Source organism: Callorhinus ursinus, unplaced genomic scaffold (assembly GCF_003265705.2).
Source record: "Callorhinus ursinus isolate GAN/ISIS: 27379988/994484 unplaced genomic scaffold, GSC_fseal_2.0 scaffold4, whole genome shotgun sequence".
NCBI classification, from domain to species: Eukaryota; Metazoa; Chordata; class Mammalia; order Carnivora; family Otariidae; genus Callorhinus; species Callorhinus ursinus.
Genome location: NW_027397066.1, coordinates 70,654,498 through 70,671,635, shown reverse-complemented (window position 1 = coordinate 70,671,635; position 17,138 = coordinate 70,654,498). Strand labels below are relative to the sequence as shown.

Genomic DNA, 17,138 nt, shown 5'->3' with positions numbered 1-17,138 from the left:
AGAAACAGAGTCGGACAACATGAGGGGAGAGAGGAATATGTTCCAAATAAAAGAAGACAAACCTCAGAAAAAGAACTAAATGAAACAGATAAGCAATATACCTGATACAGAGTTCAAAATAATGGTCATGAACATGCCTGCCAGATTTGAGAGAAGAGTGGATGAACTGAGTGAGGATTTTAATAAAGAGAAAATATAAGAAAGAACCAGTCAGAGCTTAAGGGTATAATAACTCAAAGAAGACACTAGAGGGAATCACCAGTGAATTAGAAGATACAGAAAAATGGATCACTGATCTGGAAGGGGGAGGGGAGTGGAAATCATCCAAGTTGAACAGCAAAAAAGAAGAAAGACTGTTTAAAAAAAATGAGAGTAGGTTAAGGGACCTCTGTGACAATATCATGCATACTGACATTTGCATTATAGGGGCTTCAGAAAGCAAAGAGAGAGAGAAAGTGGCAGAGAACTTATCTGTAGAAATGATTGCTGAAGGGGCACCTGGGTGGCTCATTTGGTTGAGCATCTGCCTTTGGCTCGGGCTCAGGTCATGATCTCAGGGTCCTGGGATTGAGCCCCACATCAGGCTCCCTGCTCAGTGGGGAGTGTTCTCCCTCTCCCTCCTGCTCCACCTGCTTGTGTTCTCTCTCTCTCTCTCTCTCTCTCTCTCTCTCTCTCTCTCTCTCTCTCAAATAAATAAATAAATAAATCGAAAAAAGAAAAAAAGAAATGATTGCTGAAAACTTCCCTAGCCTGAGGAAGGAAACAGGCATCCAGGTCCAGAAAGTACAGAGAGCCCTAAACTAGATGAACCCAAAGAGGTCCACACCAAGACATACTAATTAAAATATAAAAAATTAAAAACAGAGTCTTAAAAGCAAGAGAAAAGCAACTAGTTACATACAAGGGAAACCTAAGGCCATCATTGATTTTTCAGTAGAAACTATTCAGGCCATAACAGAGTGGCATGATATATTCACAGTGCTAAAGGAAAAAACCTATAACCAAGAATACTCTACCCAGCAAGATCATTCAGAATTGAAAGAGAGTTAAAGAGTTTCCCAGACAAAAAAAGTTGGAATTCATTACCACTAAATCGACCTTACAGGAAATTTTAAAGGGACTTCTTTAAGTGGAAAAGAATGGCCAAAACTAGAAGAAAATCATGAAAGGAAAAAGTTCCACTGGTAAAGGCAAACATAATAGTAAAGGTAGTAGATCAGTCACTTATAATGCTAGTATGAAGGTTGTAAGACAAAATTATTATAACTAGTTATATCTACAGTAATTAGTTAAAAGATACATAAATTTAAGAGATGTAAAATATGACATAAGCATGGAAGGGGAGAATAAAAATGTGCTTTTAGAATGGGTTCAGACTTAAGTGACTATCAACTTAAAATAGACTGCTGTATTGCACAGGATGTTAAATATGAACTTCATGGTAACCACAGATCAAAATCCTATAATGGATACACTAAAGATCAAGGAATCCAGTCATACAACTAAAGAATGTCATCAAATCACAAGGGAAGAGAGTAAGAGAAGAATGGAACAGTGAAGAATTATAAAAAAAAAAAAAACCCAGAAAACAACAAAACGGCAATAAGTACATATCTATCAGTAGTTACTTATTTTTTTTTAAAGATTTTATTTATTTATTAGAGTGCACACATGCAAGTTAGGGGAGAGGCAGAGTGGGAGGGAGAGGGACAAGCAGACTCCATGCTGAGCACAGAGCCTAACATGGGGCTTGAGCTCATGACCTGAACTGAAAGCAAGAGTTTGCCGCTCAACTTACTGAGCCATCCACGCACCCCTATCAGTAGTTACTTTAAATGTGAATGAACTGAATGCTCCGTAAAAAGACATAGGGTGGACGCCTGGGTGGCTCAGTCATTAAGCTTCTGCCTTCAGCTCAGGTCATGATCCCAGGGTCCTGGGATCGAGTCCCACATCTGGCTCCCTGCTCCACAGGTAGTCTGTTTCTCCCTCTGCCCCTCCCCCCACTCATTCTCTCAATCTCTCACTCGCTCGCTCTCTCAAATAAATAAAATCTTAAAAAAAGACATTGGGTGACTGAATAATGAATCAGGACCAATCTATATGCTATAAGAGACTCACTTCAGACCTAAAGATACAGACTGAAAGTGAAGGGATGCAGAAAGATACTCCATGTTGGGGTGCCTCTCTCTCTCAAATCTTTTTTTTTTTTTTAAAGATTTATTTTAGAGAGTGCGTAAGCAGGGGGAGGGGGAAGGGGAGAAGGAGAGAAGTAGACTCCCCCTCCCCCTGAGTGCAGAGCCTGATGTGGGGCTCAGTCTCACAACCCTGAGATCATGATTTGAGCTGAAACCAAGAGTCGAATGCCTAGCCGGCTGAGCCACCCAGGAAACCCTCAAATAAATAAATCTTAAAAAAAAAAAACATATTCCATGTAAATGGAAGTGAAAGAAAAGCTGGAGTAGCAATTCTTATATCAGACAAAATAGACTTTAAAACAAAGACTGTAACAAGAGAGAAGGGCATTACATAATGATAAAGAGATCCCTCCAACAAGAAGATATAACAGTTATGAATATCTATGCACCCAACATAGGAGCACCTAAATATAAAAAGTTAATATTAACATACATAAAGGGAGAAGTTGACAGTATACAATGATAGTAGGGAATTTTAAAACCCCACTCATACCGGGAGACGGATCATCCAGATAAGGAAACAGGGGGCTTGAACAACACATTAGACCAGATGGGCTTAACATATAAATATACAACATTCCATCCAAAAAGGGCAGAGTGCACATTCTTTAAAAGTGCACATGGAACATTTTCCAGGATCGTGTTAGGCTAGAAAACAAGTCTCAATACATTTAAGAAGGTTGAAATCATATCAAGCATCTTTTCTCACCATAACGATTTTTTACAGGAAAAAAAACTTGAAAAACATAAACATGGAAGCTGAACAACATGCTACTAAACAACTAGTGGGTCAATGAAGAAATCAGAGAGGGAATTAAAAAAATACCTGGAGACAGATGAAAATGGAAACACAATGCAAATTCTCTGGTATGTGGCAAAGGCCTACCTCAAGAAACAAGAAAATTCTCACACAATCTAACCTTATACCTAAAGGAACTAGAAAAAGAATAAAGCCCCAAATTAGTAGAAGGAAAAAAATAACAAAGATCAGAGCAGAAATAAATGAAATAGAGACTTTAAAAAATGGTAGATGATCAGTGAGACTAAAAACTGTTTCTTTGAAAACATAAAATTGACAAATCTTTAGCTAGACTCATCAAGAAGAAAAAGACTCAGGTATATAAAATCAGAAATGAAAAAGAAGTTAGAACCAACACCACAGAAATACAAAGGATTATAATAGACTACTATGAAAACAAGTTGGACAACTTAGAAGAAATGGATAAATTTCTAGAAATATCTTCTAAGACTGAATTAGGAAGAAATAGAAATCTGAACAGACTGGTTACTAGTAACAAAATTGAATTGGTTATCAAACTCCCAACAAACACAAGTCCAGGACCAGGTGCTTTCCCAAACACCTGAATTCTACCAAACATTTGAAGAAGAATTAGTACCTATTCTTATGAAATTATTCCAAAAAATAGAAGAGGAAGGAGTATTTCCAAATTTATTTTACCAAGCCAGCATTACTCTAATACCAAAACCAGAGACACCACAAAAAAAGAAAATTATAGGCTAGTATTTCTGATGAACATAGATGCAAAAGTTCTCTACAAAATATTAGCAAACCAAATTCAACAATACATTAAAGGGATCATTCACCACAATTAAGTGGGATTTTTTCCAGGGATACAAGAATGGTTCAATATTCACAACTCAATCAATGTGATATATCATATTAACAAGAGGAAAGAAAAATCATGTAATCGTATCAATAGATGCAGAAAAAGCATTTAACAAAATGCAATATTCGTTCATGATAAAAACTCAACAAGGTGGGTTTAGAGGGAATATACCTCAACATAATAAAGGCTATATATGAAAAACAAGCAGAGGGCGTGGATAGACATTTTCCCAAAGAAGACAGATGGCCAAAAGACACATAAAAAGATGCTCAATATTACTAGTCATCAGAGAAATGCAAATTAAAACCACAATGCAATATCACCTCATACCTGTCAGAATGGCAGTTATCAAAAAGACAAGAAATAAGGGGCTCTTGGGTGGTGCAGTTGCTTAAGTGTCCAACTCTTAGTTTTAGCTTAGGTCATGATCTCAGGGTTGTGAGATTGAGCCCCACATCGGGTTCCACCCTGAGCACAGAGTCTGTTTGGGTCTCTCTCTGCTCCTCCCCTCCCCCATGTACACACATGTGTTCTCTCTCTAAATTGTTAAAAAAAAAAGACAAGAAATAACAAGTCTTGGCAAGGATATGAAGAAAAGAAGTCTTATGCACTGTTGGTAATATAAATTGGTGCAGCCATTATGGAAAACAGTATGGCAGTTCCTCAAAAAATTAAAAATGGGAATGCCTATGTACCACTATGTTTATTGCAACAAACATGGCTATTACAATAGCCAAGATGTGGAAGCAGCCCTAGTGTCCATCAATAGTGAGTGGATAAAGATGTGTTATAACTACAGTGGAATATTACTCAGCCATAAAAAAGAACAAAATTTTGCCATTTGTGACAGCATGGATGGAGCTAGAGGATATTATGGTAAGTAAAATCAATCAGACAGGAAAAGACAAATACCATATGATTTCATTTATATTTGGAACCTAAAAAAACAAACAAAAAACTAAAGAGACTCTTAAATACAGAGAACAAGACAGTGGTTGCCAGTGGTGAGGTTGGGGGGGATTGGTGAAATAGGTGAAGTGAATCAAGAGGTACAAATTTCCAGTTATAAAATAAATCACAGGAATGAAAAATACAGCATAGGGAATATAGTCAATAATATTGTAATAACTTTGGTGACATATGGTAACTACACTCACTGTGGTGAGCATTGCATAATGTGTAGAACTGTTGAATCACTATGTTGTACCCATGAAACTAATCAGTTATGTCAACTGTACTTCAATTAAAAAAAATAAAAGAAGAATGAGTCTAAGAGTACTGTTGCTGCCGGTAGTAGGTACTGCGGCAGTGCCCTTTGAAGTTCCTCTTTCTACTTAGTACTCTTCTGATTAATGTGTAGTATAAAAGTCACTCTTTGCCTACAAAGATTTTAGCTATGAGAACAGTACAGTATGAGTTAATACAATGTTCTACATAGTGGTGTTATATATATTGATAGTACATGCTAATATGTGATACAGATTATAACTACAAAGAAATTAGAAAAAGAAGAGTGACTTAACATAGTATCGTTATCCTTTTGCTGTAAGTTTTGTTTTCTGAAATTCATTGTAAGTTGTGTTTAAATGTAAAAACACATTAGTTTTATTATATAGTCTCTGCACTGGACCAGTAAAACCTATCTGCCTCTGTTTGAAATACTTTTTTCTTCAGAACTTATTTTGTTGATTAAGAATGACTTTACTAGCACTTAGAGACACTTCTTGTCTGCTTCAGTGTCATAACACACTATGGTGTGATAGACTTCCATGAATCATCTCTTTTTTTCTTTTTTTAAAATCTCTTAATATATTGGGGACGGGGGAGTATCTTATTTTTTTCTCCCTAAGGGTCAGAATCTTAGATACAGTTTTTTAACATTTTGGGTTAGAGTTTACTTCCACTTAATGCAGTCTTTAGGAGTCCCAAAATCTGTGAAGTTCCTTAGAGGAGTGAAATGTCAGGGTAAATATTCTTTTCCTGATCTTGTCTTCCTATTTTATTTATATATGATAGATTTTTTAAAAAGTTGAGGACAGTGCATTTTTTTTGAATGGACCATTTTAAGAGAATTTGGTATAGAAAGTTTTTGAGCTGTTGTGTCTTGCCCAAATCTGATATCAATGTAAAAATTGAATGAAAAAATGTAATGAATGTAATGAATCAAAAAATTTTGAATTGTAGGTAAGTAAACCTAGTGAAATTTAGAAGTAACGTATTAGTAATGCTTGCCATTACTAATACTCAGACTCTTAGGGCACAAAATATGGTATGATGAAAGTTCTTGATGAAAGAAGACTCAATAGCCTAACCAGTAAAGAAGAGTTGACTCAGTTATTTTATATTGGGGGAAAAAACATATAGCCCACAAAAATCATTTTGACTCAATCACTTATGACCCAGGCTTATGTGGGCAAGATACATAGATATTATTAAGATACTTTTCTCTAAGAGTTAACACTGTGTTAAGTAGACAAATCTAAAATACAAAAGGAATAAAGTCAGAAGTACATTGTACCATATGGGTTCACAGAAGGGTGATCACACCCCATTGGGAGAATTTAGAGGCTTCATGCAATTCAGAAACATTGTTTAAGTTGGGCCTACACATCATTCCCTCACAAGAAATAGCTTGAGTACTTCCACATATATTTGAGAAAAGTGGAATAGTGAAGTCTGATTTAATAGAAAAAGAATGGGCTTAATCAGAGCCGAATTGAAATCCTAGCTCCCAGGATGCCTGGATGGTTTAGTGGGTTAAATCAGACTTCAGCTGGGGTCATGATCTCAGGGTCCTGGGATCGAGCCCCGCATGGAGCCCACTTCTCCCTCTCACTCTGCCCCTCCCCCCATTGGTGTGCGCACGCTCTCTCAAATAAATAAATAAAATCTTAAAAAAAAAAAAAGAAATCCTAAGTTCCCATGTTGTATCTGTGTCACTTTGGGCAAATCAGGGATGTTTAGGCCATCTATAATGTATTCATGATGTTTACATGAGAAAGTTTATGTAAGATTTCTGGCAAAATATGTGACACATAGTGGTTTAGTAAGTAGCCTTTCCCCCTCCTTTCCCCTACTTTATGTCAAAAATTAATGGAGGAAAAGACTAGAAGGTAAGTTGGAATCAGAGCAATGAATGCCAGGATAAGCAGTTTGAACTATATACATCAAACAGTTTGGAATTGACACTGAGAGCTAGGTAAGTCTGGCAGCATTGCCTGTAATAGATGTTTAGGGATGATAGGGCCATGGTGATTGGTTAATGGGGGCTATTATAATCTAGGCAAGATTGGTACATTTCACAGTACCAATGTGGGTGGTCCCCCCACCCCTCCTTTATCCATGGCTTCATTTTCTGCAGGTTCAGTTTTGTGAGGTCAGCTGCTGTTGAGAAGCAGATGGAGGATCATCCACCTGATGATCATCAGAAGGTCAATTGTAGCCTAACAGTACATCGTAATGCCTGTGTCATTCATCTTACTTCATCTTATCATGTAGGTGTTTTGTCATCTCACATGACAGTAAGTGTGGGTGTAATACAGTAAGATATTTTGAGAGAGAGCACATTCACATAACTTTTACTACCATATATTATAATTGTTTTATATTAATAGTTAATCTCTTACTGTGTCTAACTTATATATTAAACTTTATCATAGGTATGTATGTATGATCATCAGAGATATCGTCCTGTAGTTTTCTTTTTCTTGTAGTGTCTTTTTTTGGTATCAGGGCAATGCTGGCCTTATAGAATAAATTTGAAAGCTTTCCTTTCTCTTCTATTTTTGGAATAGTTTGAGAAAGATAGGTATTCTTCTTTAAATGTCTGGTAGAAACGTCTCTGAAACCATCTTCTCCTGGACTTTTGTTTTTGAGAAACTTTTTGATTACTGATTTAATTTCATTGTCAGTAGTCAGTCTTTTCAAATTTTCTGTTACTTCCTGGTTCAGTTTTGCAAGGTTATGTTTCTAGGAATTTATCCATTTCTTATAGGTTGTTTCTTATAGGTTATTCTTATTTGTTGGTGTATAATTTTTCCTAATATCCTCTTATAATCCTTTGAATTTCTGGGGTGTCAGTTATTTCTCCTTCATTTCTGATTTTACTTGGTTCCTCTTTTTTTTTTTCAATAAGTCTGGCTAAAGGTTTATAAATTTTATTGATCTTTTCAAAGAACCAACTGCTGGTTTTATTGATTTTGGGGGGAGGGTCTATTTCATTTCTCCTCTAATCATTATTATTTCCTTCCTTCTGGTTTTGGGCTTTGTTCTTTTTCTAGTTACTTTAGGTGTAAGGTTTTTTATTTGTGATTTTTCTTGCTTCTTGATGTAAGCCTGTACTGCTTAATCTTCCTGAGTTTTTGTTGCATCCCAAAGATTTTGGACCATTGTGTTTTCATTTTCATTTGCCTTTGTTTTGTTTTGGTAATTTAATAACCAATAACAAAATTGAACAGAGAATGCCCATAGAGGTTCAGAGGTCAGGGTGTTCTCTCATGCAAGGCTTAAGATTTCAGTCTCTGGTATTTGGAATTTAGGCTGTAGTCCTTGTTTTTGAGTGGACCACTGGGTATGTGACACCCAGTCCATGCTTTTAACCAAATATGAACAGAAGAATGGCCACTTGGCCCAGGTAGTAGTAGATGAAGTGTTTGGTTTCATGTGTCACGTAACTACTGAAGTTTCTCCCCACGATGCAGTGCAAGGTGGGGTTGTACTTCTTGTTAAACTCCTTAATATGGGCTGAAGTGTCCTTCCCTATATTGTGTCTGAGTAGCACACTCCACTGAGTCCTGTTGTGTCTTCTCTGACATACTGGCATTTGATTACAGACTTCCAGTAAGCACATGGTTGCAGAGGAGCAGGGGTGGCGGACTGCAATGGCCTCCTGGGGGAGAGGCTGGTGACGCTCACACCTGGTGGGAGCTACCGTGCTGTTGAAGCCATGGCATCTAAGGAGCTGTATGCCAGCTGCTGCCATCTAGTCTGTCTCTGTGTATTTTGTGATTTCCTCTTTGATTTCTAGGTTAGCCCATTCATTGTTCCACTGTTTGGGGATGGAATGTTCTGAATACATCTATCTGATCCAATGTGTCATTCAAAGCCATTGTTGCCTTGTTTTTCTGTCTGGATGATCTATCCATTAATGTAAGTGAGGGTGTTAAAGTCCCCTACTGTTATTGTATTACTGAAATTCTTTTCTTTACGTCTGTTAATAGTTTATGTATTTAAGTGCTTTTATGTTGTGTGCATAAATATTTAGAATTGTTTTATCCTCTTGTTGGATTGTGCTGTTTATCATTATGTAGTTTCCTTTGTCTCTTGACACAGTCTCTGTTTTAAAGTTTATTTTGTTCAATATAAATATTGCTACCCCAGCTTTATTTTCATTTAAAAATTTTTTAAATTTAAATTCAATTTAATTAACATATAGTGTATTACTAGTTTCAGAGGTGGAATTTAGAGAATCATCAGTTGCATATAGCAAACACCAATTACTCATTCCATCAAGTGCCCTCCTTAATGCCCATCGCCCATTACTCCATCCCCCCACTTACCTCCCCTCCAGGCACCCTCAGTTTGTTTCCTAAGATTGAGAGTTTCTTATGGTTTGTCTCCCTCTCTGGTTTTGTCTTAATTTTTGCTCTCTCCCCCTATGATCCTCTGCCTTTTTTCTTAAATTCCACATATCAATAAGATCATATGATAATTGTCTTTCTCTGAATAACATATTTCGCTTAGCATAATATCTGCTAGTTCCAGCCACATCATTGCAAATGGTAAGATTTCATTCTCTTTGATGGCTGCATAATATTCCTGTGTGTGTGTGTGTGTGTGTGTGTGTGTGTGTGTGTGTGTGTGTGTACACCACATCTTCTTTATCCGTTCATCTGCTCTTTTCAGATTTTGGCTATTGTGGACATTCCCAGCTCTGTTTTCACTTCCATTTGTATGATAAATTAATCCTTTCACTTTCAATCTGCATGTGTCTTCAGATCTGAGGTGAGTATTTTGTAGGCAGTGTATCGATGGATCTTGCTTTTATACACATTCAGTTACCCTATGTCTTTTGATTATAGCATTTAGTTATTTTATATTCAAAGTAATTATTGATAGGTATGTACTTAATGCCATTTTGTTACTTTATATGGTTGTTTTTGTAGTTCTTCTCTGTTCCTTCCCTTGCTTTCTTTCTTTGTGGTTTGATGGCTTTCTTTAGTGAAATGCTTGGGGATTCCTTTTTGTTTATTTTTTGCATATCAATTACAGATTTTTGATTTGTGGTTACCATTAAGTTCACATGTAATATTTTATGCATATACCAGTCTATATTAAGCTGATGGTTGCTTACTTTGAACCCATTCTAAAAGCACTAAATCTTTAATCCCCACATTTTATGTATATGATATGATATTTCATATCCTTTTATGAATCCCTTGGCTGACATTTTAGAAATAATTGATTTTTACTACTTTTGTGCTTTAACCTCTGTACTGGTTTTATAACTGATTGATCTAGTACTTTTATTATATTTGTATTTACCTGTGAAATTTGTTCCTTCCCTAATTTTCTTACTCTTGATTATGGTTTTTCCTTTCCACTCAGAGAAGTTCCTTTAACTTCTGTTGGTGTGGGAAAGTCTTTATCTGTTCTTTTCTGAATGATAGCCTTGCTGGGTAGAGTATTCTTGGTTGCAGGTTTTTTCTTTTCAGCACTTTGACTCTATCATGCCACTCCCTTCTGGCCTGCAATGTTCTGCCTAAAATTCAGTTGATAGCCCTATGGGGTTTCCCTTGTATACAAGTAACTATTTTCTTTTCTCTTGCTGTTTTTATTTTATTTTTTTTTTTTTAAGATTTTATTTATTTATTTGACAGAGAGAGACACAGCGAGAGAGGGAACACAAGCAGGGGAAGTGGAAGAGGGAGAAGCAGGCTTCCTGCCGAGCAGGGAGCCCGATGTGGGGCTCGATCCCATGACTCTGGGACCATGACCTGCGCCAAATGCAGACGCTTAATGACTGAGTCACCCAGGCTCCCCCTCTCTTGCTGTTTTTAAAATTCTCTCTTTTTCACTACTTTTTGCCACTTTGTTATGTATCATGGTGTAGACCTCATTGGGGGTTATTTTCTTGGGAGTTCTCTGTGCCTTCTAGATACGGACATCTCTTTTTTTCCCCAGATTTGGGAAGTTTTCAGCTATTCTTTCTTCAAATAAGTTTTCTCTTCCCTTTTCTCCTGTTCTCCTTCTGGGATCCACTATAATGCAAGTATTATTACACTTGATGATGTCAGTCAATTCCCATAACCTAATTTTTATTATTCTATTTTTTTTGTTCATCTTGGTTGCTTTTCATTACTCTGTCTTCTAGTTTGCTTATCCATTCTTCTGCCTTTTCTAGTCTGGTATTGATTCCCTCTAGTGTATACAATTTTAATTTCAGATACTGAGTTTTTCATCTCTTTTCTTTTGGTTCTTTTTATCTGATTGCAGGCCTGAAATCAGACCTCATGCCTACCCTCAGTAAGTCTTCTGAGGCTGCAGTTGCACTGCTGTGTGTGGTTATCTTCCCCTCTTCCCAGCGCAGGAGTCACTTTGAAGTGGTGCTGTTCCCCAGTTGGGCTGCTTTGGAGGGATGCTTGCCAAGTGGGACAGGGTTGGATGGGGCAGATCTGCAGGAGAATGTAGGGTCAGGGTGTGTGGTGTTAGCAAGCTAGATGGAGTATGTTCCCAGAAGTGTCCAGCTCTCTATGCTTGGGGGTGGAAAGAGGAATGATACCCATCGGCTCTTTTGTTCTTGAAGAAGTCTTCTTAAGATCCTGCCTCTCCAGCATATGTTCTGAGATTAAATAACTCTTCTTCCTGCATACCCCAGGCCCTTTTCAAATTGTTGCTTTTATGCTGGGTCTTTCAGAGCAAGGACTCAGTTTCCTATCACCTTCTGGCTCTGCCAGAGCCAGGCCTTGCTGATTTTAAGCCCCACTGGTTGTAAAAACTCATGAAGTTAATCCTTACTGGTTTTCAAAGCCAAATGTGGGGATTGTTTTACCAGTGCAAGTCTCATGTGGGGTCTTCTCCCTTCTCTGTGCTTGTGGTAACCCTCCCATTTGTGGTTAGTCTTGCCAGGAGTTAGTTTGCTGATTATGTCTCTGTCCCTCTTACCCTTTTTTTATGTGACCTCTTCCCCATGATTAACTTTGGAAAGTTTGTTCTGCCAGTCTTTGGGTCATTTTCTAAGTTAGTTCCTCTTTTTTTTTTTTTTTTTTAAGATTTTATTTGTCAGAGAGAGAGAGAGCGAGCATGCACAAGCAGGGGGAACAACAGGCAGAGGGAAAAGCAGACTCCCTGCTGAGCAAGGAGCCTGATGTGGGACTCGATCCCAGGACTTCGGGATCATGACCTGAGCCGAAGGCAGACGCTTAACCGACTGAGCCACCCAGGCATCCTGTTAGTTCCTCTGATGTGGCTTTCTAGGAGTGTTTGTGGGACGAGGTGAGCTCAGAATCCTTCCAATCTGCTATTTTTCTCCTGCACCTTACATCTGCACCATTTTAACATTCCTAGCAACAGTGTATAAGGGTTCCAATTTTCCACATCCTGGCCAATGCTTGTTATTTTCTGGGGGAAAAAAATTTTTTTTTCAAAGATTTTATTTATTTATTTGACAGAGACACAGCAAGAGACAGAACACAAGCAGGGGGAGTGGGAGAGGGAGAAGCAGGCTTCCTGCCAAGCAGGGAGCCTGAAGTGGGGCTTGATCCCAGGACCCTGGGACCATTACCGGAGCCGAAGGCAGACTCTTAACGACTGAGCCATCCAGCACCCTGTTATTTTCTGAATTTTTGATTGTGGCCATCCTAATGGTTTGGGGTCATGATTTGCATACTCCTGATAGTGATGTTGAACATCTTTTCATGTGTTTATTGGTCATTTCTATTTTTTTGGAGAAATGTCTATTCAAGTCCTTTGTCCATTTTTAAATTGGACTGTTTGAGGTTTTTTTGTTATTGTTGAGTTGAAGGACTTTTTTTCTGGGTATTAACCCTTTATATATATATTATGGCTTGCAAATATTTTCTTCCTTTCTGTGGGTTCCCTTTTCACTGTTGTTTCCTGTGCTGCACAGACGTTTTAAAGTTTGATGTAGTCCCATTTGTCTGTTTTTTTTTTCTTGTTGTCTGTGCTTTTGGTGTTAAATCCAAGCAGTCATGCCACATCTAGTGTCATGAAGTTTTTCCTCTGTGTTTTCTTCTAGGAGTTTTATAGTTTCAGGCATCAGTGTTCCTAAGATTTATAGGTTTGTAGTTTTCTCATAGTCTTTGTTTAACTTTGATATCGGGGTAGTGCTGGCCTCATTGAATGAGTTAGGATGTTTTCTGTCCTCTTCAATTTTTTGGGAAAAGTTTGGAAGGAATAATATTAGTTCTTCTTTAAATGTTTGGTAGAATTCACTAGTGAAGCCCTTAGGTCTAAGTCTTTAATTTGTTGGGAGATTTTTGATTATTGATTCAATCTTCTTAATAGTTATGTCTATTCAGATTTTCTATTTCTTTGTGATTTAGATTTTGTTTCCTAGGAACTTGTCAATTTCATACTCAATTTGTTGTACAATTGTTCATAGTATTCTCTTATAATTCTTTTTATTTTTGTAGAGTCAGAAGTAATGTTCCCACTTTCATTTCTGATTTTATTAATTTGAACCTTGTCTCTTTTTGTCTTACTTGATTCAGCTGAAGTTTTGTCAATTGTGTTGATCTCTTCAAAGAACCAACTTTTGGTTTGTTTTCCTCTATTGTGTATCTGTTTTCTATTTCATTTATCTCTCTTCTAATCTTAATTTCATTTCTCCTAGCTTTGGGTTTAGTTTGTTTTCCTTTTTCTAGTTTTTTTTTTTTTTTAAGAATTTATATATTTATTTGACAGAGAGATAGCACAGATAGGCACAGTAGCGGGCAGAAGGAGAAGCAGGCTCTCCACTAAGCAGAGAGCCCGATGCGGGCTCAATCCCAGGGCCCTGGGATCATGACCTGAGCCAAAGGCAGACGCTTAATTGACTGAGCCACTCAGGTGCCCCCCTTTTCTTGTTTAAGTTGTAAAGCTAGATTTGAGATTTTTGATTTGAGATTTTATTTGAGATTTTTAAAAATATGTTTATAGCATAAGTTTCCTCCTTAGCACTGCTTTCACTGTGGCTACTTGTCAGTTTTGGTATGTTGTGTTTTTATTTTCATTTGCTAAGTATTTTCTGTTTTGTGATTTCTTCTTTGATCCATTGGTTGTTTAAAAGTGTATTATTTTTCCCAGTCCTGCCAATTTCCCATTTTTCTTTTGTCATTGATGTCTAAATCCATCCTTTTGTAGTTAGAAGATACTTGGTATGCTGTTTATCTTTTTAAATCTATGAGGCTTAATTTGTGGCCTAACAATGGTCTATTCTGGAAAATGTCCCATGTGCACTTGAGAAGGATGTGTATTATGTTGTTGGGTAGAGTGTTCTTTTTATGTCTTAGATCTAGTGGGTTTATTGTGTGTGTTGTTCTCTATTCTGTCTGGTTGTTCTATGCATTGGAGTATTGGAGTCTCCAGTAATTCTGGAACTATTTGTCACTTCATTTCTTTTAGTTTTTGCTTCTTGTATTTTCATGATTTGTCATTACAGGCATAAATCTTTGTAATTGTTATATCTTCTTGCTGTGTTGATCCTTTGTTAATCTATAATATCTTTGTTTCTTGTAACATTTTTTGACCTGGTACTAGTATAGCTGTATTTGCTCTCTTTTGGTTACTATTTGCATGGAATATTTTTTCCATTCTTTTCATTTTAACTTGTTTGTATCTTTGGACACAATTAGTAATTATTAAATTTTGATCTAAAATTTTTAATTTCTGATTTTCAGTTTATTTTAAATTAGTCCTCCTTAGGTTGTATAGGAAATAAGATTTGGTGTTACAAATGAAAGTTACAGTAATATCAGCTTTTACTTTAATAATTGCTTTTTCTTCTTTAGATGTATTAGTCTCTTAAATCTGTAGAAAACAAAATGTGGTTACAAACCATTGCTACAGTAATACCAGCTTTTGTAATTACCCATGTATTTACTTTTACTGAACTCTTTATTTTTCCATATGGCTTTGAGTTACTGTTTAGCATTCTTTCTTGAATGCTTGAATATTTCTTGTATTTATTTGACAGAGAGATAGAGAGTACAGATAGGCAGAGTGGCAGGCAGAGGGAGAAGCAGGCTCTCCGCTGAGCAGAGAGCCCGATGCAGGGCTCGATCCCAGGGCCCTGGGATCATGACCTGAGCCAAAGGCACTTAACCGGCTGAGCCACTTGTAGTCTCTCTTGAATATTTCTTGCAGGCTGGGTCTAATGGTCACAAACTGTCCCAGCTTTAGTTTATCTGGGAATGTCTTAATTCTTCCCTCACTTTTGAAGGATATTATTGCTGATACAGTATTTTTGATTGACAGTTTTTGTCTTTTAGTACCTTGAACATATCTGCCCACCCTTTCTGGCTTCCTAAGTTTCTTATAAAAAAATCTGATACTCTTATTGCGGAATCCTGTATCTGATGATTTACTTTTCTCTTGTTATAGATTCTCTTTTTATCTTTGTCTTTTGGAAGCTTGATTATAATGTCTTGGTGTGGTTTTCTTTTTTTTTTTTTTTAAAGATTATTTATTTGAGAGAGAGAGAATGAGAGATAGAGAGCACGAGAGGGAAGAGGGTGAGAGGGAGAGGCAGACTCCCTGCTGAGCAGGGAGCCTGATGGGGGACTCGATCCCGGGACTCCAGGATCATGACCTGAGCTGAAGGCAGTTGCTTAACCAACTGAGCCACCCAGGCGCCCTTGGTGTGGTTTTCTTTGAGTTCTCTTTTGTAGAACTTTTTGAATGTTTATATTCATCAAATTTGGGGAGTTTTTAGTCATTATTTCTTCCCTTTTCTTTCTCTCTCACTCTTCTAGGATTTCTACAATGTGTATATTAGTCTGTGTGGTGTTCCACAAGTCTTTTAGGTTCTGTTCATGTTTCTTCAATTTTTTCTTGAGAGTCAATAATTTCCATTGTCTTGTTTCAGGGTTGATAATTCTTCTGCCTGTTCAAATCTTTCCTGAGTCCCTCTAGTGAATTTTTTATTTCAGTTATTGTATTTTTCAGTTCCAGAAACTCTTTTTGGTCTCTATTTAGTTTTCCTGTTTGATGGTATTGATTGTTTTCCTGACTCCACATCTTCCTTTAGTTCTTTGAGCATCTTTATTTATTTATTTGTTTATTTTGTTCAGTCAGCCCCTAAAGCATCTTTAAAAGAGTTGTTTTAAAGTCTTCATTTAGTATAAATCCCATTAGTTCCTTTTTTTTAGGACAATTTATTGTTTGGCCACCTGGCCCCCCCCCAAAATGTGTTCCATCGTATGCCTTGTGATTCTTTTGTTGAACACTGGGCATTTGAATTTAATAATGTAGTACTTCTGGAAATCAGTGTCCAGATTTAATCCAATTCTGCTTCAAGTTCTATTTTTTTTGTTACTTTTTCCCCCTTCTTTTTGATTATTATAGGCCATCTCTATGCTGAGGATCAAGCTGAGGTATAATTTAAGGTCGTCTTAGGTCTTTTCTGAGCATTTCCTTTGGCATGCATTGTCACTTTCTAATTTTACTTGTATATACTCTTATTTTATATTGTCTTGCTTCTGAAAAGAAAAAAGAAAAACAAATGAGTGGGAAGGAAGGACACAAGCCTTTTAAATCCTCTGGAAGTCACTTCAGCCAAGAGGGAGGGACTTGCAGCAATAGATGGAGGTGTATTAACATGGCTATCCACCTCTTTATCTACACCTCTGTGATCAGAAGCTGTAAGCAATCAGCAGAGATCCCTGATATTTGGAGGACTGGGTCCTTTTTGTCCACCCTGATTCCTGAAAACTGTGCAAACTCTCAGGAACGTGCACACAGCTGCTTACTTGCCACTTGACTGAGGATGTGGGGATGGGCCGCTGCTGCTGCTGAAAATGACCAAAACTAAACATCTCAAGTCTTTCCCTGGAAATTGCAAGCCTTCAACAGACTCCACAGAGTTCCAAAATAGTTATATTAGGCAGATTCTGCTAGTGCAATTGTTGCTTAGGTGGGGAAGACAGATTCCTGATGCTTCTATTCCACCATCTTCCCAGAATTTTCTTTTTTTTTTTTTTTTAAGATTTTATTCATTTATTTGAGAGAGAGAATGAGAGATAGAGAGCACGAGAGGGAAGAAGGTCAGAGGGAGAAGCAGACTCCCCGCTGAGCAGGGAGCCCGATGCAGGAC

The 17,138-nt window shown here is 37.2% G+C and overlaps 1 protein-coding gene across 8 annotated transcripts in view; it reads left to right on the top strand.

Annotated features, from left to right (window-relative positions):
* KLHL8 (kelch like family member 8) overlaps positions 1-17,138 on the top strand; it is a 59,225-nt gene that overhangs the window by 14,566 nt on the left and 27,521 nt on the right. Inside the window, exon 1 of one of the 8 annotated variants that reach the window (XM_073891917.1) lies at positions 1,483-1,606. The exons of the other annotated variants lie outside the window; for them this stretch is intronic. The gene's annotated coding sequence lies outside the window, so the exon portion shown is untranslated. Of the gene's footprint in view, positions 1-1,482; positions 1,607-17,138 lie in introns of those variants that run through there. 8 annotated transcript variants of the gene reach the window in all.